The sequence below is a fragment of the Hoplias malabaricus genome, chromosome 15, assembly GCF_029633855.1.
Source record: "Hoplias malabaricus isolate fHopMal1 chromosome 15, fHopMal1.hap1, whole genome shotgun sequence".
NCBI lineage: Eukaryota > Metazoa > Chordata > Actinopteri > Characiformes > Erythrinidae > Hoplias > Hoplias malabaricus.
Genome location: NC_089814.1, coordinates 27,318,692 through 27,345,165, shown reverse-complemented (window position 1 = coordinate 27,345,165; position 26,474 = coordinate 27,318,692).

The following is a 26,474-nucleotide window of genomic DNA, read 5'->3' as shown; positions in this document are numbered from 1 at the left end:
GAGACGAGCAAAACTAAAAAGAAATAAACAAATAAACAATAAATGAATAAAAAATAAACAAACAAATGAAAAAAACAAATAAACAAAAAACACTGCAAAGCCAATCATTTTAACTTGAGTTGTGAGGCTTTTTAGTTTACAAGCAGCTCTGTAACAAGAGTTACTCTTAGAACAGTCCTCTAACAGCCAACAGTCATTGCTGTTGCATTGAACACTAGGTGCTGTAAGCTCTTTAGCTTTAGGCTCCGATTGTGAAGATTGTATGCTACAGTCATTTAAACACAAGAGACGAGCAAAACTAAAAAGAAATAAACAAATAAACAATAAATGAATAAAAAATAAACAAACAAATGAAAAAAACAAATAAACAAAAAACACTGCAAAGCCAATCATTTTAACTTGAGTTGTGAGGCTTTTTAGTTTACAAGCAGCTCTGTAACAAGAGTTACTCTTAGAACAGTCCTCTAACAGCCAACAGTCATTGCTGTTGCATTGAACACTAGGTGCTGTAAGCTCTTTAGCTTTAGGCTTCGATTGTGAAGATTGTATGCTACAGTCATTTAAACACAAGAGACGAGCAAAACTAAAAAGAAATAAACAAATAAACAATAAATGAATAAAAAATAAACAAACAAATGAAAAAAACAAATAAACAAAAAACACTGCAAAGCCAATCATTTTAACTTGAGTTGTGAGGCTTTTTAGTTTACAAGCAGCTCTGTAACAAGAGTTACTCTTAGAACAGTCCTCTAACAGCCAACAGTCATTGCTGTTGCATTGAACACTAGGTGCTGTAAGCTCTTTAGCTTTAGGCTCCGATTGTGAAGATTGTATGCTACAGTCATTTAAACACAAGAGACGAGCAAAACTAAAAAGAAATAAACAGATAAAAAATAAATGAATAAAAAATAAACAAACAAATGAAAAAAACAAATAAACAAAAAACACTGCAAAGCCAATCATTTTAATTTGAGTTGTGAGGCTTTTTAGTTTACAAGCAGCTCTGTAACAAGAGTTACTCTCAGAGCAGTCCTCTACAGCCAACAGTCATTGCTTATGGCCATAGCGCTCTTACAAATCCCGATCTTGTGGGCTTAGTTAGTACTTGGAATGGAGACTGCCAGGGAACACTAGGTGCTGTAAGCTTTGTTGCTTTAGGCTCCGATTGTGAAGATTGTATGCTACAGTCATTTAAACACAAGAGACGAGCAAAACTAAAAAGAAATAAACAAATAAACAATAAATGAATAAAAAATAAACAAACAAATGAAAAAAACAAATAAACAAAAAACACTGCAAAGCCAATCATTTTAACTTGAGTTGTGAGGCTTTTTAGTTTACAAGCAGCTCTGTAACAAGAGTTACTCTTAGAACAGTCCTCTAACAGCCAACAGTCATTGCTGTTGCATTGAACACTAGGTGCTGTAAGCTCTTTAGCTTTAGGCTCCGATTGTGAAGATTGTATGCTACAGTCATTTAAACACAAGAGACGAGCAAAACTAAAAAGAAATAAACAAATAAACAATAAATGAATAAAAAATAAACAAACAAATGAAAAAAACAAATAAACAAAAAACACTGCAAAGCCAATCATTTTAATTTGAGTTGTGAGGCTTTTTAGTTTACAAGCAGCTCTGTAACAAGAGTTACTCTCAGAGCAGTCCTCTACAGCCAACAGTCATTGCTTATGGCCATAGCGCTCTTACAAATCCCGATCTTGTGGGCTTAGTTAGTACTTGGAATGGAGACTGCCAGGGAACACTAGGTGCTGTAAGCTTTGTTGCTTTAGGCTCCGATTGTGAAGATTGTATGCTACAGTCATTTAAACACAAGAGACGAGCAAAACTAAAAAGAAATAAACAAATAAACAATAAATGAATAAAAAATAAACAAACAAATGAAAAAAACAAATAAACAAAAAACACTGCAAAGCCAATCATTTTAGTTTGAGTTGTGAGGCTTTTTAGTTTACAAGCAGCTCTGTAACAAGAGTTACTCTCAGAACAGTCCTCTACAGCCAACAGTCATTGCTTATGGCCATAGCGCTCTTACAAATCCCGATCTTGTGGGCTTAGTTAGTACTTGGAATGGAGACTGCCAGGGAACACTAGGTGCTGTAAGCTTTGTTGCTTTAGGCTCCGATTGTGAAGATTGTATGCTACAGTCATTTAAACACAAGAGACGAGCAAAACTAAAAAGAAATAAACAAATAAACAATAAATGAATAAAAAATAAACAAACAAATGAAAAAGACAAATAAACAAAAAAACACTGCAAAGCCAATCATTTTAACTTGAGTTGTGAGGCTTTTTAGTTTACAAGCAGCTCTGTAACAAGAGTTACTCTTAGAACAGTCCTCTAACAGCCAACAGTCATTGCTGTTGCATTGAACACTAGGTGCTGTAAGCTCTTTAGCTTTAGGCTCCGATTGTGAAGATTGTATGCTACAGTCATTTAAACACAAGAGACGAGCAAAACTAAAAAGAAATAAACAAATAAACAATAAATGAATAAAAAATAAACAAACAAATGAAAAAAACAAATAAACAAAAAACACTGCAAAGCCAATCATTTTAACTTGAGTTGTGAGGCTTTTTAGTTTACAAGCAGCTCTGTAACAAGAGTTACTCTTAGAACAGTCCTCTAACAGCCAACAGTCATTGCTGTTGCATTGAACACTAGGTGCTGTAAGCTCTTTAGCTTTAGGCTTCGATTGTGAAGATTGTATGCTACAGTCATTTAAACACAAGAGACGAGCAAAACTAAAAAGAAATAAACAAATAAACAATAAATGAATAAAAAATAAACAAACAAATGAAAAAAACAAATAAACAAAAAACACTGCAAAGCCAATCATTTTAACTTGAGTTGTGAGGCTTTTTAGTTTACAAGCAGCTCTGTAACAAGAGTTACTCTTAGAACAGTCCTCTAACAGCCAACAGTCATTGCTGTTGCATTGAACACTAGGTGCTGTAAGCTCTTTAGCTTTAGGCTCCGATTGTGAAGATTGTATGCTACAGTCATTTAAACACAAGAGACGAGCAAAACTAAAAAGAAATAAACAGATAAAAAATAAATGAATAAAAAATAAACAAACAAATGAAAAAAACAAATAAACAAAAAACACTGCAAAGCCAATCATTTTAATTTGAGTTGTGAGGCTTTTTAGTTTACAAGCAGCTCTGTAACAAGAGTTACTCTCAGAGCAGTCCTCTACAGCCAACAGTCATTGCTTATGGCCATAGCGCTCTTACAAATCCCGATCTTGTGGGCTTAGTTAGTACTTGGAATGGAGACTGCCAGGGAACACTAGGTGCTGTAAGCTTTGTTGCTTTAGGCTCCGATTGTGAAGATTGTATGCTACAGTCATTTAAACACAAGAGACGAGCAAAACTAAAAAGAAATAAACAAATAAACAATAAATGAATAAAAAATAAACAAACAAATGAAAAAAACAAATAAACAAAAAACACTGCAAAGCCAATCATTTTAACTTGAGTTGTGAGGCTTTTTAGTTTACAAGCAGCTCTGTAACAAGAGTTACTCTTAGAACAGTCCTCTAACAGCCAACAGTCATTGCTGTTGCATTGAACACTAGGTGCTGTAAGCTCTTTAGCTTTAGGCTCCGATTGTGAAGATTGTATGCTACAGTCATTTAAACACAAGAGACGAGCAAAACTAAAAAGAAATAAACAAATAAACAATAAATGAATAAAAAATAAACAAACAAATGAAAAAAACAAATAAACAAAAAACACTGCAAAGCCAATCATTTTAATTTGAGTTGTGAGGCTTTTTAGTTTACAAGCAGCTCTGTAACAAGAGTTACTCTCAGAGCAGTCCTCTACAGCCAACAGTCATTGCTTATGGCCATAGCGCTCTTACAAATCCCGATCTTGTGGGCTTAGTTATTACTTGGAATGGAGACTGCCAGGGAACACTAGGTGCTGTAAGCTTTGTTGCTTTAGGCTCCGATTGTGAAGATTGTATGCTACAGTCATTTAAACACAAGAGACGAGCAAAACTAAAAAGAAATAAACAAATAAACAATAAATGAATAAAAAATAAACAAACAAATGAAAAAAACAAATAAACAAAAAACACTGCAAAGCCAATCATTTTAATTTGAGTTGTGAGGCTTTTTAGTTTACAAGCAGCTCTGTAACAAGAGTTACTCTCAGAACAGTCCTCTACAGCCAACAGTCATTGCTTATGGCCATAGCGCTCTTACAAATCCCGATCTTGTGGGCTTAGTTAGTACTTGGAATGGAGACTGCCAGGGAACATTAGGTGCTGTAAGCTTTGTTGCTTTAGGCTCCGATTGTGAAGATTGTATGCTACAGTCATTTAAACACAAGAGACGAGCAAAACTAAAAAGAAATAAACAGATAAACAATAAATGAATAAAAAATAAACAAACAAATGAAAAAAACAAATAAACAAAAAACACTGCAAAGCCAATCATTTTAACTTGAGTTGTGAGGCTCTTTAGTTTACAAGCAGCTCTGTAACAAGAGTTACTCTCAGAACAGTCCTCTAACAGCCAACAGTCATTGCTGTTGCATTGAACACTAGGTGCTGTAAGCTCTTTAGCTTTAGGCTCCGATTGTGAAGATTGTATGCTACAGTCATTTAAACACAAGAGACGAGCAAAACTAAAAAGAAATAAACAAATAAACAATAAATGAATAAAAAATAAACAAACAAATGAAAAAAACAAATAAACAAAAAACACTGCAAAGCCAATCATTTTAACTTGAGTTGTGAGGCTCTTTAGTTTACAAGCAGCTCTGTAACAAGAGTTACTCTTAGAACAGTCCTCTGACAGCCAACAGTCATTGCTGTTGCATTGAACACTAGGTGCTGTAAGCTCTTTAGCTTTAGGCTCCGATTGTGAAGATTGTATGCTACAGTCATTTAAACACAAGAGACGAGCAAAACTAAAAAGAAATAAACAGATAAACAATAAATGAATAAAAAATAAACAAACAAATGAAAAAAACAAATAAACAAAAAACACTGCAAAGCCAATCATTTTAATTTGAGTTGTGAGGATTTTTAGTTTACAAGCAGCTCTGTAACAAGAGTTACTCTCAGAACAGTCCTCTACAGCCAACAGTCATTGCTTATGGCCATAGCGCTCTTACAAATCCCGATCTTGTGGGCTTAGTTAGTACTTGGAATGGAGACTGCCAGGGAAAACTAGGTGCTGTAAGCTTTGTTGCTTTAGGCTCCGATTGTGAAGATTGTATGCTACAGTCATTTAAACACAAGAGACGAGCAAAACTAAAAAGAAATAAACAGATAAACAATAAATGAATAAAAAATAAACAAACAAATGAAAAAAACAAATAAACAAAAAACACTGCAAAGCCAATCATTTTAATTTGAGTTGTGAGGCTTTTTAGTTTACAAGCAGCTCTGTAACAAGAGTTACTCTCAGAACAGTCCTCTAACAGCCAACAGTCATTGCTGTTGCATTGAACACTAGGTGCTGTAAGCTCTTTAGCTTTAGGCTCCGATTGTGAAGATTGTATGCTACAGTCATTTAAACACAAGAGACGAGCAAAACTAAAAAGAAATAAACAAATAAACAATAAATGAATAAAAAATAAACAAACAAATGAAAAAAACAAATAAACAAAAAACACTGCAAAGCCAATCATTTTAACTTGAGTTGTGAGGCTCTTTAGTTTACAAGCAGCTCTGTAACAAGAGTTACTCTTAGAACAGTCCTCTAACAGCCAACAGTCATTGCTGTTGCATTGAACACTAGGTGCTGTAAGCTCTTTAGCTTTAGGCTCCGATTGTGAAGATTGTATGCTACAGTCATTTAAACACAAGAGACGAGCAAAACTAAAAAGAAATAAACAAATAAACAATAAATGAATAAAAAATAAACAAACAAATGAAAAAAACAAATAAACAAAAAACACTGCAAAGCCAATCATTTTAATTTGAGTTGTGAGGCTTTTTAGTTTACAAGCAGCTCTGTAACAAGAGTTACTCTCAGAACAGTCCTCTACAGCCAACAGTCATTGCTTATGGCCATAGCGCTCTTACAAATCCCGATCTTGTGGGCTTAGTTAGTACTTGGAATGGAGACTGCCAGGGAACATTAGGTGCTGTAAGCTTTGTTGCTTTAGGCTCCGATTGTGAAGATTGTATGCTACAGTCATTTAAACACAAGAGACGAGCAAAACTAAAAAGAAATAAACAGATAAACAATAAATGAATAAAAAATAAACAAACAAATGAAAAAAACAAATAAACAAAAAACACTGCAAAGCCAATCATTTTAACTTGAGTTGTGAGGCTCTTTAGTTTACAAGCAGCTCTGTAACAAGAGTTACTCTCAGAACAGTCCTCTAACAGCCAACAGTCATTGCTGTTGCATTGAACACTAGGTGCTGTAAGCTCTTTAGCTTTAGGCTCCGATTGTGAAGATTGTATGCTACAGTCATTTAAACACAAGAGACGAGCAAAACTAAAAAGAAATAAACAAATAAACAATAAATGAATAAAAAATAAACAAACAAATGAAAAAAACAAATAAACAAAAAACACTGCAAAGCCAATCATTTTAACTTGAGTTGTGAGGCTCTTTAGTTTACAAGCAGCTCTGTAACAAGAGTTACTCTTAGAACAGTCCTCTGACAGCCAACAGTCATTGCTGTTGCATTGAACACTAGGTGCTGTAAGCTCTTTAGCTTTAGGCTCCGATTGTGAAGATTGTATGCTACAGTCATTTAAACACAAGAGACGAGCAAAACTAAAAAGAAATAAACAGATAAACAATAAATGAATAAAAAATAAACAAACAAATGAAAAAAACAAATAAACAAAAAACACTGCAAAGCCAATCATTTTAATTTGAGTTGAGAGGATTTTTAGTTTACAAGCAGCTCTGTAACAAGAGTTACTCTCAGAACAGTCCTCTACAGCCAACAGTCATTGCTTATGGCCATAGCGCTCTTACAAATCCCGATCTTGTGGGCTTAGTTAGTACTTGGAATGGAGACTGCCAGGGAAAACTAGGTGCTGTAAGCTTTGTTGCTTTAGGCTCCGATTGTGAAGATTGTATGCTACAGTCATTTAAACACAAGAGACGAGCAAAACTAAAAAGAAATAAACAGATAAACAATAAATGAATAAAAAATAAACAAACAAATGAAAAAAACAAATAAACAAAAAACACTGCAAAGCCAATCATTTTAATTTGAGTTGTGAGGCTTTTTAGTTTACAAGCAGCTCTGTAACAAGAGTTACTCTCAGAACAGTCCTCTAACAGCCAACAGTCATTGCTGTTGCATTGAACACTAGGTGCTGTAAGCTCTTTAGCTTTAGGCTCCGATTGTGAAGATTGTATGCTACAGTCATTTAAACACAAGAGACGAGCAAAACTAAAAAGAAATAAACAAATAAACAATAAATGAATAAAAAATAAACAAACAAATGAAAAAAACAAATAAACAAAAAACACTGCAAAGCCAATCATTTTAACTTGAGTTGTGAGGCTCTTTAGTTTACAAGCAGCTCTGTAACAAGAGTTACTCTTAGAACAGTCCTCTAACAGCCAACAGTCATTGCTGTTGCATTGAACACTAGGTGCTGTAAGCTCTTTAGCTTTAGGCTCCGATTGTGAAGATTGTATGCTACAGTCATTTAAACACAAGAGACGAGCAAAACTAAAAAGAAATAAACAAATAAACAATAAATGAATAAAAAATAAACAAACAAATGAAAAAAACAAATAAACAAAAAACACTGCAAAGCCAATCATTTTAATTTGAGTTGTGAGGCTTTTTAGTTTACAAGCAGCTCTGTAACAAGAGTTACTCTCAGAACAGTCCTCTACAGCCAACAGTCATTGCTTATGGCCATAGCGCTCTTACAAATCCCGATCTTGTGGGCTTAGTTAGTACTTGGAATGGAGACTGCCAGGGAACATTAGGTGCTGTAAGCTTTGTTGCTTTAGGCTCCGATTGTGAAGATTGTATGCTACAGTCATTTAAACACAAGAGACGAGCAAAACTAAAAAGAAATAAACAGATAAACAATAAATGAATAAAAAATAAACAAACAAATGAAAAAAACAAATAAACAAAAAACACTGCAAAGCCAATCATTTTAACTTGAGTTGTGAGGCTCTTTAGTTTACAAGCAGCTCTGTAACAAGAGTTACTCTCAGAACAGTCCTCTAACAGCCAACAGTCATTGCTGTTGCATTGAACACTAGGTGCTGTAAGCTCTTTAGCTTTAGGCTCCGATTGTGAAGATTGTATGCTACAGTCATTTAAACACAAGAGACGAGCAAAACTAAAAAGAAATAAACAAATAAACAATAAATGAATAAAAAATAAACAAACAAATGAAAAAAACAAATAAACAAAAAACACTGCAAAGCCAATCATTTTAACTTGAGTTGTGAGGCTCTTTAGTTTACAAGCAGCTCTGTAACAAGAGTTACTCTTAGAACAGTCCTCTGACAGCCAACAGTCATTGCTGTTGCATTGAACACTAGGTGCTGTAAGCTCTTTAGCTTTAGGCTCCGATTGTGAAGATTGTATGCTACAGTCATTTAAACACAAGAGACGAGCAAAACTAAAAAGAAATAAACAGATAAACAATAAATGAATAAAAAATAAACAAACAAATGAAAAAAACAAATAAACAAAAAACACTGCAAAGCCAATCATTTTAATTTGAGTTGAGAGGATTTTTAGTTTACAAGCAGCTCTGTAACAAGAGTTACTCTCAGAACAGTCCTCTACAGCCAACAGTCATTGCTTATGGCCATAGCGCTCTTACAAATCCCGATCTTGTGGGCTTAGTTAGTACTTGGAATGGAGACTGCCAGGGAAAACTAGGTGCTGTAAGCTTTGTTGCTTTAGGCTCCGATTGTGAAGATTGTATGCTACAGTCATTTAAACACAAGAGACGAGCAAAACTAAAAAGAAATAAACAGATAAACAATAAATGAATAAAAAATAAACAAACAAATGAAAAAAACAAATAAACAAAAAACACTGCAAAGCCAATCATTTTAATTTGAGTTGTGAGGCTTTTTAGTTTACAAGCAGCTCTGTAACAAGAGTTACTCTCAGAACAGTCCTCTAACAGCCAACAGTCATTGCTGTTGCATTGAACACTAGGTGCTGTAAGCTCTTTAGCTTTAGGCTCCGATTGTGAAGATTGTATGCTACAGTCATTTAAACACAAGAGACGAGCAAAACTAAAAAGAAATAAACAAATAAACAATAAATGAATAAAAAATAAACAAACAAATGAAAAAAACAAATAAACAAAAAACACTGCAAAGCCAATCATTTTAACTTGAGTTGTGAGGCTCTTTAGTTTACAAGCAGCTCTGTAACAAGAGTTACTCTTAGAACAGTCCTCTAACAGCCAACAGTCATTGCTGTTGCATTGAACACTAGGTGCTGTAAGCTCTTTAGCTTTAGGCTCCGATTGTGAAGATTGTATGCTACAGTCATTTAAACACAAGAGACGAGCAAAACTAAAAAGAAATAAACAAATAAACAATAAATGAATAAAAAATAAACAAACAAATGAAAAAAACAAATAAACAAAAAACACTGCAAAGCCAATCATTTTAATTTGAGTTGTGAGGCTTTTTAGTTTACAAGCAGCTCTGTAACAAGAGTTACTCTCAGAACAGTCCTCTACAGCCAACAGTCATTGCTTATGGCCATAGCGCTCTTACAAATCCCGATCTTGTGGGCTTAGTTAGTACTTGGAATGGAGACTGCCAGGGAACACTAGGTGCTGTAAGCTTTTTTGCTTTAGGCTCCGATTGTGAAGATTGTATGCTACAGTCATTTAAACACAAGAGACGAGCAAAACTAAAAACAAATAAACAAATAAACAATAAATGAATAAAAAATAAACAAACAAATGAAAAAAACAAATAAACAAAAAACACTGCAAAGCCAATCATTTTAACTTGAGTTGTGAGGCCTTTTAGTTTACAAGCAGCTCTGTAACAAGAGTTACTCTTAGAACAGTCCTCTAACAGCCAACAGTCATTGCTGTTGCATTGAACACTAGGTGCTGTAAGCTCTTTAGCTTTAGGCTCCGATTGTGAAGATTGTATGCTACAGTCATTTAAACACAAGAGACGAGCAAAACTAAAAAGAAATAAACAAATAAACAATAAATGAATAAAAAATAAACAAACAAATGAAAAAAACAAATAAACAAAAAACACTGCAAAGCCAATCATTTTAACTTGAGTTGTGAGGCTTTTTAGTTTACAAGCAGCTCTGTAACAAGAGTTACTCTTAGAACAGTCCTCTAACAGCCAACAGTCATTGCTGTTGCATTGAACACTAGGTGCTGTAAGCTCTTTAGCTTTAGGCTCCGATTGTGAAGATTGTATGCTACAGTCATTTAAACACAAGAGACTAGCAAAACTAAAAAGAAATAAACAAATAAACAATAAATGAATAAAAAATAAACAAACAAATGAAAAAAACAAATAAACAAAAAACACTGCAAAGCCAATCATTTTAATTTGAGTTGTGAGGCTTTTTAGTTTACAAGCAGCTCTGTAACAAGAGTTACTCTCAGAACAGTCCTCTAACAGCCAACAGTCATTGCTGTTGCATTGAACACTAGGTGCTGTAAGCTCTTTAGCTTTAGGCTCCGATTGTGAAGATTGTATGCTACAGTCATTTAAACACAAGAGACGAGCAAAACTAAAAAGAAATAAACAAATAAACAATAAATGAATAAAAAATAAACAAACAAATGAAAAAAACAAATAAACAAAAAACACTGCAAAGCCAATCATTTTAACTTGAGTTGTGAGGCTCTTTAGTTTACAAGCAGCTCTGTAACAAGAGTTACTCTTAGAACAGTCCTCTAACAGCCAACAGTCATTGCTGTTGCATTGAACACTAGGTGCTGTAAGCTCTTTAGCTTTAGGCTCCGATTGTGAAGATTGTATGCTACAGTCATTTAAACACAAGAGACGAGCAAAACTAAAAAGAAATAAACAGATAAACAATAAATGAATAAAAAATAAACAAACAAATGAAAAAAAACAAATAAACAAAAAACACTGCAAAGCCAATCATTTTAATTTGAGTTGTGAGGATTTTTAGTTTACAAGCAGCTCTGTAACAAGAGTTACTCTCAGAACAGTCCTCTACAGCCAACAGTCATTGCTTATGGCCATAGCGCTCTTACAAATCCCGATCTTGTGGGCTTAGTTAGTACTTGGAATGGAGACTGCCAGGGAACACTAGGTGCTGTAAGCTTTGTTGCTTTAGGCTCCGATTGTGAAGATTGTATGCTACAGTCATTTAAACACAAGAGACGAGCAAAACTAAAAAGAAATAAACAAATAAACAATAAATGAATAAAAAATAAACAAACAAATGAAAAAAACAAATAAACAAAAAACACTGCAAAGCCAATCATTTTAACTTGAGTTGTGAGGCTCTTTAGTTTACAAGCAGCTCTGTAACAAGAGTTACTCTTAGAACAGTCCTCTAACAGCCAACAGTCATTGCTGTTGCATTGAACACTAGGTGCTGTAAGCTCTTTAGCTTTAGGCTCCGATTGTGAAGATTGTATGCTACAGTCATTTAAACACAAGAGACGAGCAAAACTAAAAAGAAATAAACAGATAAACAATAAATGAATAAAAAATAAACAAACAAATGAAAAAAAACAAATAAACAAAAAACACTGCAAAGCCAATCATTTTAATTTGAGTTGTGAGGATTTTTAGTTTACAAGCAGCTCTGTAACAAGAGTTACTCTCAGAACAGTCCTCTACAGCCAACAGTCATTGCTTATGGCCATAGCGCTCTTACAAATCCCGATCTTGTGGGCTTAGTTAGTACTTGGAATGGAGACTGCCAGGGAACACTAGGTGCTGTAAGCTTTGTTGCTTTAGGCTCCGATTGTGAAGATTGTATGCTACAGTCATTTAAACACAAGAGACGAGCAAAACTAAAAAGAAATAAACAAATAAACAATAAATGAATAAAAAATAAACAAACAAATGAAAAAAACAAATAAACAAAAAACACTGCAAAGCCAATCATTTTAACTTGAGTTGTGAGGCTCTTTAGTTTACAAGCAGCTCTGTAACAAGAGTTACTCTTAGAACAGTCCTCTAACAGCCAACAGTCATTGCTGTTGCATTGAACACTAGGTGCTGTAAGCTCTTTAGCTTTAGGCTCCGATTGTGAAGATTGTATGCTACAGTCATTTAAACACAAGAGACGAGCAAAACTAAAAAGAAATAAACAAATAAACAATAAATGAATAAAAAATAAACAAACAAATGAAAAAAACAAATAAACAAAAAACACTGCAAAGCCAATCATTTTAATTTGAGTTGTGAGGCTTTTTAGTTTACAAGCAGCTCTGTAACAAGAGTTACTCTCAGAACAGTCCTCTACAGCCAACAGTCATTGCTTATGGCCATAGCGCTCTTACAAATCCCGATCTTGTGGGCTTAGTTAGTACTTGGAATGGAGACTGCCAGGGAACACTAGGTGCTGTAAGCTTTTTTGCTTTAGGCTCCGATTGTGAAGATTGTATGCTACAGTCATTTAAACACAAGAGACGAGCAAAACTAAAAACAAATAAACAAATAAACAATAAATGAATAAAAAATAAACAAACAAATGAAAAAAACAAATAAACAAAAAACACTGCAAAGCCAATCATTTTAACTTGAGTTGTGAGGCCTTTTAGTTTACAAGCAGCTCTGTAACAAGAGTTACTCTTAGAACAGTCCTCTAACAGCCAACAGTCATTGCTGTTGCATTGAACACTAGGTGCTGTAAGCTCTTTAGCTTTAGGCTCCGATTGTGAAGATTGTATGCTACAGTCATTTAAACACAAGAGACGAGCAAAACTAAAAAGAAATAAACAAATAAACAATAAATGAATAAAAAATAAACAAACAAATGAAAAAAACAAATAAACAAAAAACACTGCAAAGCCAATCATTTTAACTTGAGTTGTGAGGCTTTTTAGTTTACAAGCAGCTCTGTAACAAGAGTTACTCTTAGAACAGTCCTCTAACAGCCAACAGTCATTGCTGTTGCATTGAACACTAGGTGCTTTAAGCTCTTTAGCTTTAGGCTCCGATTGTGAAGATTGTATGCTACAGTCATTTAAACACAAGAGACGAGCAAAACTAAAAAGAAATAAACAGATAAACAATAAATGAATAAAAAATAAACAAACAAATGAAAAAAACAAATAAACAAAAAACACTGCAAAGCCAATCATTTTAATTTGAGTTGTGAGGATTTTAGTTTACAAGCAGCTCTGTAACAAGAGTTACTCTCAGAACAGTCCTCTACAGCCAACAGTCATTGCTTATGGCCATAGCGCTCTTACAAATCCCGATCTTGTGGGCTTAGTTAGTACTTGGAATGGAGACTGCCAGGGAACACTAGGTGCTGTAAGCTTTGTTGCTTTAGGCTCCGATTGTGAAGATTGTATGCTACAGTCATTTAAACACAAGAGACGAGCAAAACTAAAAAGAAATAAACAGATAAACAATAAATGAATAAAAAATAAACAAACAAATGAAAAAAACAAATAAACAAAAAACACTGCAAAGCCAATCATTTTAATTTGAGTTGTGAGGCTTTTTAGTTTACAAGCAGCTCTGTAACAAGAGTTACTCTCAGAACAGTCCTCTAACAGCCAACAGTCATTGCTGTTGCATTGAACACTAGGTGCTGTAAGCTCTTTAGCTTTAGGCTCCGATTGTGAAGATTGTATGCTACAGTCATTTAAACACAAGAGACGAGCAAAACTAAAAAGAAATAAACAGATAAACAATAAATGAATAAAAAATAAACAAACAAATGAAAAAAACAAATAAACAAAAAACACTGCAAAGCCAATCATTTTAATTTGAGTTGAGAGGATTTTTAGTTTACAAGCAGCTCTGTAACAAGAGTTACTCTCAGAACAGTCCTCTACAGCCAACAGTCATTGCTTATGGCCATAGCGCTCTTACAAATCCCGATCTTGTGGGCTTAGTTAGTACTTGGAATGGAGACTGCCAGGGAAAACTAGGTGCTGTAAGCTTTGTTGCTTTAGGCTCCGATTGTGAAGATTGTATGCTACAGTCATTTAAACACAAGAGACGAGCAAAACTAAAAAGAAATAAACAGATAAACAATAAATGAATAAAAAATAAACAAACAAATGAAAAAAACAAATAAACAAAAAACACTGCAAAGCCAATCATTTTAATTTGAGTTGTGAGGCTTTTTAGTTTACAAGCAGCTCTGTAACAAGAGTTACTCTCAGAACAGTCCTCTAACAGCCAACAGTCATTGCTGTTGCATTGAACACTAGGTGCTGTAAGCTCTTTAGCTTTAGGCTCCGATTGTGAAGATTGTATGCTACAGTCATTTAAACACAAGAGACGAGCAAAACTAAAAAGAAATAAACAAATAAACAATAAATGAATAAAAAATAAACAAACAAATGAAAAAAACAAATAAACAAAAAACACTGCAAAGCCAATCATTTTAACTTGAGTTGTGAGGCTCTTTAGTTTACAAGCAGCTCTGTAACAAGAGTTACTCTTAGAACAGTCCTCTAACAGCCAACAGTCATTGCTGTTGCATTGAACACTAGGTGCTGTAAGCTCTTTAGCTTTAGGCTCCGATTGTGAAGATTGTATGCTACAGTCATTTAAACACAAGAGACGAGCAAAACTAAAAAGAAATAAACAAATAAACAATAAATGAATAAAAAATAAACAAACAAATGAAAAAAACAAATAAACAAAAAACACTGCAAAGCCAATCATTTTAATTTGAGTTGTGAGGCTTTTTAGTTTACAAGCAGCTCTGTAACAAGAGTTACTCTCAGAACAGTCCTCTACAGCCAACAGTCATTGCTTATGGCCATAGCGCTCTTACAAATCCCGATCTTGTGGGCTTAGTTAGTACTTGGAATGGAGACTGCCAGGGAACACTAGGTGCTGTAAGCTTTTTTGCTTTAGGCTCCGATTGTGAAGATTGTATGCTACAGTCATTTAAACACAAGAGACGAGCAAAACTAAAAACAAATAAACAAATAAACAATAAATGAATAAAAAATAAACAAACAAATGAAAAAAACAAATAAACAAAAAACACTGCAAAGCCAATCATTTTAACTTGAGTTGTGAGGCCTTTTAGTTTACAAGCAGCTCTGTAACAAGAGTTACTCTTAGAACAGTCCTCTAACAGCCAACAGTCATTGCTGTTGCATTGAACACTAGGTGCTGTAAGCTCTTTAGCTTTAGGCTCCGATTGTGAAGATTGTATGCTACAGTCATTTAAACACAAGAGACGAGCAAAACTAAAAAGAAATAAACAAATAAACAATAAATGAATAAAAAATAAACAAACAAATGAAAAAAACAAATAAACAAAAAACACTGCAAAGCCAATCATTTTAACTTGAGTTGTGAGGCTTTTTAGTTTACAAGCAGCTCTGTAACAAGAGTTACTCTTAGAACAGTCCTCTAACAGCCAACAGTCATTGCTGTTGCATTGAACACTAGGTGCTGTAAGCTCTTTAGCTTTAGGCTCCGATTGTGAAGATTGTATGCTACAGTCATTTAAACACAAGAGACTAGCAAAACTAAAAAGAAATAAACAAATAAACAATAAATGAATAAAAAATAAACAAACAAATGAAAAAAACAAATAAACAAAAAACACTGCAAAGCCAATCATTTTAATTTGAGTTGTGAGGCTTTTTAGTTTACAAGCAGCTCTGTAACAAGAGTTACTCTCAGAACAGTCCTCTAACAGCCAACAGTCATTGCTGTTGCATTGAACACTAGGTGCTGTAAGCTCTTTAGCTTTAGGCTCCGATTGTGAAGATTGTATGCTACAGTCATTTAAACACAAGAGACGAGCAAAACTAAAAAGAAATAAACAAATAAACAATAAATGAATAAAAAATAAACAAACAAATGAAAAAAACAAATAAACAAAAAACACTGCAAAGCCAATCATTTTAACTTGAGTTGTGAGGCTCTTTAGTTTACAAGCAGCTCTGTAACAAGAGTTACTCTTAGAACAGTCCTCTAACAGCCAACAGTCATTGCTGTTGCATTGAACACTAGGTGCTGTAAGCTCTTTAGCTTTAGGCTCCGATTGTGAAGATTGTATGCTACAGTCATTTAAACACAAGAGACGAGCAAAACTAAAAAGAAATAAACAGATAAACAATAAATGAATAAAAAATAAACAAACAAATGAAAAAAAACAAATAAACAAAAAACACTGCAAAGCCAATCATTTTAATTTGAGTTGTGAGGATTTTTAGTTTACAAGCAGCTCTGTAACAAGAGTTACTCTCAGAACAGTCCTCTACAGCCAACAGTCATTGCTTATGGCCATAGCGCTCTTACAAATCCCGATCTTGTGGGCTTAGTTAGTACTTGGAATGGAGACTGCCAGGGAACACTAGGTGCTGTAAGCTTTGTTGCTTTAGGCTCCGATTGTGAAGATTGTATGCTACAGTCATTTAAACACAAGAGACGAGCAAAACTAAAAAGAAATAAACAAATAAACAATAAATGAATAAAAAATAAACAAACAAATGAAAAAAACAAATAAACAAAAAACACTGCAAAGCCAATCATTTTAACTTGAGTTGTGAGGCTCTTTAGTTTACAAGCAGCTCTGTAACAAGAGTTACTCTTAGAACAGTCCTCTAACAGCCAACAGTCATTGCTGTTGCATTGAACACTAGGTGCTGTAAGCTCTTTAGCTTTAGGCTCCGATTGTGAAGATTGTATGCTACAGTCATTTAAACACAAGAGACGAGCAAAACTAAAAAGAAATAAACAGATAAACAATAAATGAATAAAAAATAAACAAACAAATGAAAAAAAACAAATAAACAAAAAACACTGCAAAGCCAATCATTTTAATTTGAGTTGTGAGGATTTTTAGTTTACAAGCAGCTCTGTAACAAGAGTTACTCTCAGAACAGTCCTCTACAGCCAACAGTCATTGCTTATGGCCATAGCGCTCTTACAAATCCCGATCTTGTGGGCTTAGTTAGTACTTGGAATGGAGACTGCCAGGGAACACTAGGTGCTGTAAGCTTTGTTGCTTTAGGCTCCGATTGTGAAGATTGTATGCTACAGTCATTTAAACACAAGAGACGAGCAAAACTAAAAAGAAATAAACAAATAAACAATAAATGAATAAAAAATAAACAAACAAATGAAAAAAACAAATAAACAAAAAACACTGCAAAGCCAATCATTTTAACTTGAGTTGTGAGGCTCTTTAGTTTACAAGCAGCTCTGTAACAAGAGTTACTCTTAGAACAGTCCTCTAACAGCCAACAGTCATTGCTGTTGCATTGAACACTAGGTGCTGTAAGCTCTTTAGCTTTAGGCTCCGATTGTGAAGATTGTATGCTACAGTCATTTAAACACAAGAGACGAGCAAAACTAAAAAGAAATAAACAAATAAACAATAAATGAATAAAAAATAAACAAACAAATGAAAAAAACAAATAAACAAAAAACACTGCAAAGCCAATCATTTTAATTTGAGTTGTGAGGCTTTTTAGTTTACAAGCAGCTCTGTAACAAGAGTTACTCTCAGAACAGTCCTCTACAGCCAACAGTCATTGCTTATGGCCATAGCGCTCTTACAAATCCCGATCTTGTGGGCTTAGTTAGTACTTGGAATGGAGACTGCCAGGGAACACTAGGTGCTGTAAGCTTTTTTGCTTTAGGCTCCGATTGTGAAGATTGTATGCTACAGTCATTTAAACACAAGAGACGAGCAAAACTAAAAACAAATAAACAAATAAACAATAAATGAATAAAAAATAAACAAACAAATGAAAAAAACAAATAAACAAAAAACACTGCAAAGCCAATCATTTTAACTTGAGTTGTGAGGCCTTTTAGTTTACAAGCAGCTCTGTAACAAGAGTTACTCTTAGAACAGTCCTCTAACAGCCAACAGTCATTGCTGTTGCATTGAACACTAGGTGCTGTAAGCTCTTTAGCTTTAGGCTCCGATTGTGAAGATTGTATGCTACAGTCATTTAAACACAAGAGACGAGCAAAACTAAAAAGAAATAAACAAATAAACAATAAATGAATAAAAAATAAACAAACAAATGAAAAAAACAAATAAACAAAAAACACTGCAAAGCCAATCATTTTAACTTGAGTTGTGAGGCTTTTTAGTTTACAAGCAGCTCTGTAACAAGAGTTACTCTTAGAACAGTCCTCTAACAGCCAACAGTCATTGCTGTTGCATTGAACACTAGGTGCTTTAAGCTCTTTAGCTTTAGGCTCCGATTGTGAAGATTGTATGCTACAGTCATTTAAACACAAGAGACGAGCAAAACTAAAAAGAAATAAACAGATAAACAATAAATGAATAAAAAATAAACAAACAAATGAAAAAAACAAATAAACAAAAAACACTGCAAAGCCAATCATTTTAATTTGAGTTGTGAGGATTTTAGTTTACAAGCAGCTCTGTAACAAGAGTTACTCTCAGAACAGTCCTCTACAGCCAACAGTCATTGCTTATGGCCATAGCGCTCTTACAAATCCCGATCTTGTGGGCTTAGTTAGTACTTGGAATGGAGACTGCCAGGGAACACTAGGTGCTGTAAGCTTTGTTGCTTTAGGCTCCGATTGTGAAGATTGTATGCTACAGTCATTTAAACACAAGAGACGAGCAAAACTAAAAAGAAATAAACAGATAAACAATAAATGAATAAAAAATAAACAAACAAATGAAAAAAACAAATAAACAAAAAACACTGCAAAGCCAATCATTTTAATTTGAGTTGTGAGGCTTTTTAGTTTACAAGCAGCTCTGTAACAAGAGTTACTCTCAGAACAGTCCTCTAACAGCCAACAGTCATTGCTGTTGCATTGAACACTAGGTGCTGTAAGCTCTTTAGCTTTAGGCTCCGATTGTGAAGATTGTATGCTACAGTCATTTAAACACAAGAGACGAGCAAAACTAAAAAGAAATAAACAAATAAACAATAAATGAATAAAAAATAAACAAACAAATGAAAAAAACAAATAAACAAAAAACACTGCAAAGCCAATCATTTTAACTTGAGTTGTGAGGCTCTTTAGTTTACAAGCAGCTCTGTAACAAGAGTTACTCTTAGAACAGTCCTCTGACAGCCAACAGTCATTGCTGTTGCATTGAACACTAGGTGCTGTAAGCTCTTTAGCTTTAGGCTCCGATTGTGAAGATTGTATGCTACAGTCATTTAAACACAAGAGACGAGCAAAACTAAAAAGAAATAAACAGATAAACAATAAATGAATAAAAAATAAACAAACAAATGAAAAAAAAAATAAACAAAAAACACTGCAAAGCCAATCATTTTAATTTGAGTTGTGAGGCTTTTTAGTTTACAAGCAGCTCTGTAACAAGAGTTACTCTCAGAACAGTCCTCTACAGCCAACAGTCATTGCTTATGGCCATAGCGCTCTTACAAATCCCGATCTTGTGGGCTTAGTTAGTACTTGGAATGGAGACTGCCAGGGAACACTAGGTGCTGTAAGCTTTGTTGCTTTAGGCTCCGATTGTGAAGATTGTATGCTACAGTCATTTAAACACAAGAGACGAGCAAAACTAAAAAGAAATAAACAAATAAACAATAAATGAATAAAAAATAAACAAACAAATGAAAAAAACAAATAAACAAAAAACACTGCAAAGCCAATCATTTTAACTTGAGTTGTGAGGCTCTTTAGTTTACAAGCAGCTCTGTAACAAGAGTTACTCTTAGAACAGTCCTCTAACAGCCAACAGTCATTGCTGTTGCATTGAACACTAGGTGCTGTAAGCTCTTTAGCTTTAGGCTCCGATTGTGAAGATTGTATGCTACAGTCATTTAAACACAAGAGACGAGCAAAACTAAAAAGAAATAAACAAATAAACAATAAATGAATAAAAAATAAACAAACAAATGAAAAAAACAAATAAACAAAAAACACTGCAAAGCCAATCATTTTAATTTGAGTTGTGAGGCTTTTTAGTTTACAAGCAGCTCTGTAACAAGAGTTACTCTCAGAACAGTCCTCTACAGCCAACAGTCATTGCTTATGGCCATAGCGCTCTTACAAATCCCGATCTTGTGGGCTTAGTTAGTACTTGGAATGGAGACTGCCAGGGAACACTAGGTGCTGTAAGCTTTTTTGCTTTAGGCTCCGATTGTGAAGATTGTATGCTACAGTCATTTAAACACAAGAGACGAGCAAAACTAAAAACAAATAAACAAATAAACAATAAATGAATAAAAAATAAACAAACAAATGAAAAAAACAAATAAACAAAAAACACTGCAAAGCCAATCATTTTAACTTGAGTTGTGAGGCCTTTTAGTTTACAAGCAGCTCTGTAACAAGAGTTACTCTTAGAACAGTCCTCTAACAGCCAACAGTCATTGCTGTTGCATTGAACACTAGGTGCTGTAAGCTCTTTAGCTTTAGGCTCCGATTGTGAAGATTGTATGCTACAGTCATTTAAACACAAGAGACGAGCAAAACTAAAAAGAAATAAACAAATAAACAATAAATGAATAAAAAATAAACAAACAAATGAAAAAAACAAATAAACAAAAAACACTGCAAAGCCAATCATTTTAACTTGAGTTGTGAGGCTTTTTAGTTTACAAGCAGCTCTGTAACAAGAGTTACTCTTAGAACAGTCCTCTAACAGCCAACAGTCATTGCTGTTGCATTGAACACTAGGTGCTTTAAGCTCTTTAGCTTTAGGCTCCGATTGTGAAGATTGTATGCTACAGTCATTTAAACACAAGAGACGAGCAAAACTAAAAAGAAATAAACAGATAAACAATAAATGAATAAAAAATAAACAAACAAATGAAAAAAACAAATAAACAAAAAACACTGCAAAGCCAATCATTTTAATTTGAGTTGTGAGGATTTTAGTTTACAAGCAGCTCTGTAACAAGAGTTACTCTCAGAACAGTCCTCTACAGCCAACAGTCATTGCTTATGGCCATAGCGCTCTTACAAATCCCGATCTTGTGGGCTTAGTTAGTACTTGGAATGGAGACTGCCAGGGAACACTAGGTGCTGTAAGCTTTGTTGCTTTAGGCTCCGATTGTGAAGATTGTATGCTACAGTCATTTAAACACAAGAGACGAGCAAAACTAAAAAGAAATAAACAGATAAACAATAAATGAATAAAAAATAAACAAACAAATGAAAAAAACAAATAAACAAAAAACACTGCAAAGCCAATCATTTTAATTTGAGTTGTGAGGCTTTTTAGTTTACAAGCAGCTCTGTAACAAGAGTTACTCTCAGAACAGTCCTCTAACAGCCAACAGTCATTGCTGTTGCATTGAACACTAGGTGCTGTAAGCTCTTTAGCTTTAGGCTCCGATTGTGAAGATTGTATGCTACAGTCATTTAAACACAAGAGACGAGCAAAACTAAAAAGAAATAAACAAATAAACAATAAATGAATAAAAAATAAACAAACAAATGAAAAAAACAAATAAACAAAAAACACTGCAAAGCCAATCATTTTAACTTGAGTTGTGAGGCTCTTTAGTTTACAAGCAGCTCTGTAACAAGAGTTACTCTTAGAACAGTCCTCTGACAGCCAACAGTCATTGCTGTTGCATTGAACACTAGGTGCTGTAAGCTCTTTAGCTTTAGGCTCCGATTGTGAAGATTGTATGCTACAGTCATTTAAACACAAGAGACGAGCAAAACTAAAAAGAAATAAACAGATAAACAATAAATGAATAAAAAATAAACAAACAAATGAAAAAAAAAATAAACAAAAAACACTGCAAAGCCAATCATTTTAATTTGAGTTGTGAGGCTTTTTAGTTTACAAGCAGCTCTGTAACAAGAGTTACTCTCAGAACAGTCCTCTACAGCCAACAGTCATTGCTTATGGCCATAGCGCTCTTACAAATCCCGATCTTGTGGGCTTAGTTAGTGCTTGGAATGGAGACTGCCAGGGAACACTAGGTGCTGTAAGCTTTTTTGCTTTAGGCTCCGATTGTGAAGATTGTATGCTACAGTCATTTAAACACAAGAGACGAGCAAAACTAAAAAGAAATAAACAGATAAACAATAAATGAATAAAAAATAAACAAACAAATGAAAAAAACAAATAAACAAAAAACACTGCAAAGCCAATCATTTTAATTTGAGTTGTGAGGCTTTTTAGTTTACAAGCAGCTCTGTAACAAGAGTTACTCTTAGAACAGTCCTCTAACAGCCAACAGTCATTGCTGTTGCATTGAACACTAGGTGCTGTAAGCTCTTTAGCTTTAGGCTCCGATTGTGAAGATTGTATGCTACAGTCATTTAAGCACAAGAGACGAGCAAAACTAAAAAGAAATAAACAGATAAACAATAAATGAATAAAAAATAAACAAACAAATGAAAAAAACAAATAAACAAAAAACACTGCAAAGCCAATCATTTTAATTTGAGTTGTGAGGCTTTTTAGTTTACAAGCAGCTCTGTAACAAGAGTTACTCTCAGAACAGTCCTCTACAGCCAACAGTCATTGCTTATGGCCATAGCGCTCTTACAAATCCCGATCTTGTGGGCTTAGTTAGTACTTGGAATGGAGACTGCCAGGGAACACTAGGTGCTGTAAGCTTTGTTGTTTTAGGCTCCGATTGTGAAGATTGTATGCTACAGTCATTTAAACACAAGAGACGAGCAAAACTAAAAAGAAATAAACAAATAAACAATAAATGAATAAAAAATAAACAAACAAATGAAAAAAACAAATAAACAAAAAACACTGCAAAGCCAATCATTTTAACTTGAGTTGTGAGGCTTTTTAGTTTACAAGCAGCTCTGTAACAAGAGTTACTCTTAGAACAGTCCTCTAACAGCCAACAGTCATTGCTGTTGCATTGAACACTAGGTGCTGTAAGCTCTTTAGCTTTAGGCTCCGATTGTGAAGATTGTATGCTACAGTCATTTAAACACAAGAGACGAGCAAAACTAAAAAGAAATAAACAGATAAACAATAAATGAATAAAAAATAAACAAACAAATGAAAAAAACAAATAAACAAAAAACACTGCAAAGCCAATCATTTTAATTTGAGTTGTGAGGCTTTTTAGTTTACAAGCAGCTCTGTAACAAGAGTTACTCTCAGAGCAGTCCTCTACAGCCAACAGTCATTGCTTATGGCCATAGCGCTCTTACAAATCCCGATCTTGTGGGCTTAGTTAGTACTTGGAATGGAGACTGCCAGGGAACACTAGGTGCTGTAAGCTTTGTTGCTTTAGGCTCCGATTGTGAAGATTGTATGCTACAGTCATTTAAACACAAGAGACGAGCAAAACTAAAAAGAAATAAACAAATAAACAATAAATGAATAAAAAATAAACAAACAAATGAAAAAAACAAATAAACAAAAAACACTGCAAAGCCAATCATTTTAACTTGAGTTGTGAGGCTTTTTAGTTTACAAGCAGCTCTGTAACAAGAGTTACTCTTAGAACAGTCCTCTAACAGCCAACAGTCATTGCTGTTGCATTGAACACTAGGTGCTGTAAGCTCTTTAGCTTTAGGCTCCGATTGTGAAGATTGTATGCTACAGTCATTTAAGCACAAGAGACGAGCAAAACTAAAAAGAAATAAACAGATAAACAATAAATGAATAAAAAATAAACAAACAAATGAAAAAAACAAATAAACAAAAAACACTGCAAAGCCAATCATTTTAATTTGAGTTGTGAGGCTTTTTAGTTTACAAGCAGCTCTGTAACAAGAGTTACTCTCAGAACAGTCCTCTACAGCCAACAGTCATTGCTTATGGCCATAGCGCTCTTACAAATCCCGATCTTGTGGGCTTAGTTAGTACTTGGAATGGAGACTGCCAGGGAACACTAGGTGCTGTAAGCTTTGTTGCTTTAGGCTCCGATTGTGAAGATTGTATGCTACAGTCATTTAAACACAAGAGACGAGCAAAACTAAAAAGAAATAAACAAATAAACAATAAATGAATAAAAAATAAACAAACAAATGAAAAAAACAAATAAACAAAAAACACTGCAAAGCCAATCATTTTAACTTGAGTTGTGAGGCTTTTTAGTTTACAAGCAGCTCTGTAACAAGAGTTACTCTTAGAACAGTCCTCTAACAGCCAACAGTCATTGCTGTTGCATTGAACACTAGGTGCTGTAAGCTCTTTAGCTTTAGGCTCCGATTGTGAAGATTGTATGCTACAGTCATTTAAACACAAGAGACGAGCAAAACTAAAAAGAAATAAACAAATAAACAATAAATGAATAAAAAATAAACAAACAAATGAAAAAAACAAATAAACAAAAAACACTGCAAAGCCAATCATTTTAACTTGAGTTGTGAGGCTTTTTAGTTTACAAGCAGCTCTGTAACAAGAGTTACTCTTAGAACAGTCCTCTAACAGCCAACAGTCATTGCTGTTGCATTGAACACTAGGTGCTGTAAGCTCTTTAGCTTTAGGCTCCGATTGTGAAGATTGTATGCTACAGTCATTTAAGCACAAGAGACGAGCAAAACTAAAAAGAAATAAACAGATAAACAATAAATGAATAAAAAATAAACAAACAAATGAAAAAAACAAATAAACAAAAAACACTGCAAAGCCAATCATTTTAATTTGAGTTGTGAGGCTTTTTAGTTTACAAGCAGCTCTGTAACAAGAGTTACTCTCAGAACAGTCCTCTACAGCCAACAGTCATTGCTTATGGCCATAGCGCTCTTACAAATCCCGATCTTGTGGGCTTAGTTAGTACTTGGAATGGAGACTGCCAGGGAACACTAGGTGCTGTAAGCTTTGTTGCTTTAGGCTCCGATTGTGAAGATTGTATGCTACAGTCATTTAAACACAAGAGACGAGCAAAACTAAAAAGAAATAAACAAATAAACAATAAATGAATAAAAAATAAACAAACAAATGAAAAAAACAAATAAACAAAAAACACTGCAAAGCCAATCATTTTAACTTGAGTTGTGAGGCTTTTTAGTTTACAAGCAGCTCTGTAACAAGAGTTACTCTTAGAACAGTCCTCTAACAGCCAACAGTCATTGCTGTTGCATTGAACACTAGGTGCTGTAAGCTCTTTAGCTTTAGGCTCCGATTGTGAAGATTGTATGCTACAGTCATTTAAGCACAAGAGACGAGCAAAACTAAAAAGAAATAAACAGATAAACAATAAATGAATAAAAAATAAACAAACAAATGAAAAAAACAAATAAACAAAAAACACTGCAAAGCCAATCATTTTAATTTGAGTTGTGAGGCTTTTTAGTTTACAAGCAGCTCTGTAACAAGAGTTACTCTCAGAACAGTCCTCTACAGCCAACAGTCATTGCTTATGGCCATAGCGCTCTTACAAATCCCGATCTTGTGGGCTTAGTTAGTACTTGGAATGGAGACTGCCAGGGAACACTAGGTGCTGTAAGCTTTGTTGTTTTAGGCTCCGATTGTGAAGATTGTATGCTACAGTCATTTAAACACAAGAGACGAGCAAAACTAAAAAGAAATAAACAAATAAACAATAAATGAATAAAAAATAAACAAACAAATGAAAAAAACAAATAAACAAAAAACACTGCAAAGCCAATCATTTTAACTTGAGTTGTGAGGCTTTTTAGTTTACAAGCAGCTCTGTAACAAGAGTTACTCTTAGAACAGTCCTCTAACAGCCAACAGTCATTGCTGTTGCATTGAACACTAGGTGCTGTAAGCTCTTTAGCTTTAGGCTCCGATTGTGAAGATTGTATGCTACAGTCATTTAAACACAAGAGACGAGCAAAACTAAAAAGAAATAAACAGATAAACAATAAATGAATAAAAAATAAACAAACAAATGAAAAAAACAAATAAACAAAAAACACTGCAAAGCCAATCATTTTAATTTGAGTTGTGAGGCTTTTTAGTTTACAAGCAGCTCTGTAACAAGAGTTACTCTCAGAGCAGTCCTCTACAGCCAACAGTCATTGCTTATGGCCATAGCGCTCTTACAAATCCCGATCTTGTGGGCTTAGTTAGTACTTGGAATGGAGACTGCCAGGGAACACTAGGTGCTGTAAGCTTTGTTGCTTTAGGCTCCGATTGTGAAGATTGTATGCTACAGTCATTTAAACACAAGAGACGAGCAAAACTAAAAAGAAATAAACAAATAAACAATAAATGAATAAAAAATAAACAAACAAATGAAAAAAACAAATAAACAAAAAACACTGCAAAGCCAATCATTTTAACTTGAGTTGTGAGGCTTTTTAGTTTACAAGCAGCTCTGTAACAAGAGTTACTCTTAGAACAGTCCTCTAACAGCCAACAGTCATTGCTGTTGCATTGAACACTAGGTGCTGTAAGCTCTTTAGCTTTAGGCTCCGATTGTGAAGATTGTATGCTACAGTCATTTAAACACAAGAGACGAGCAAA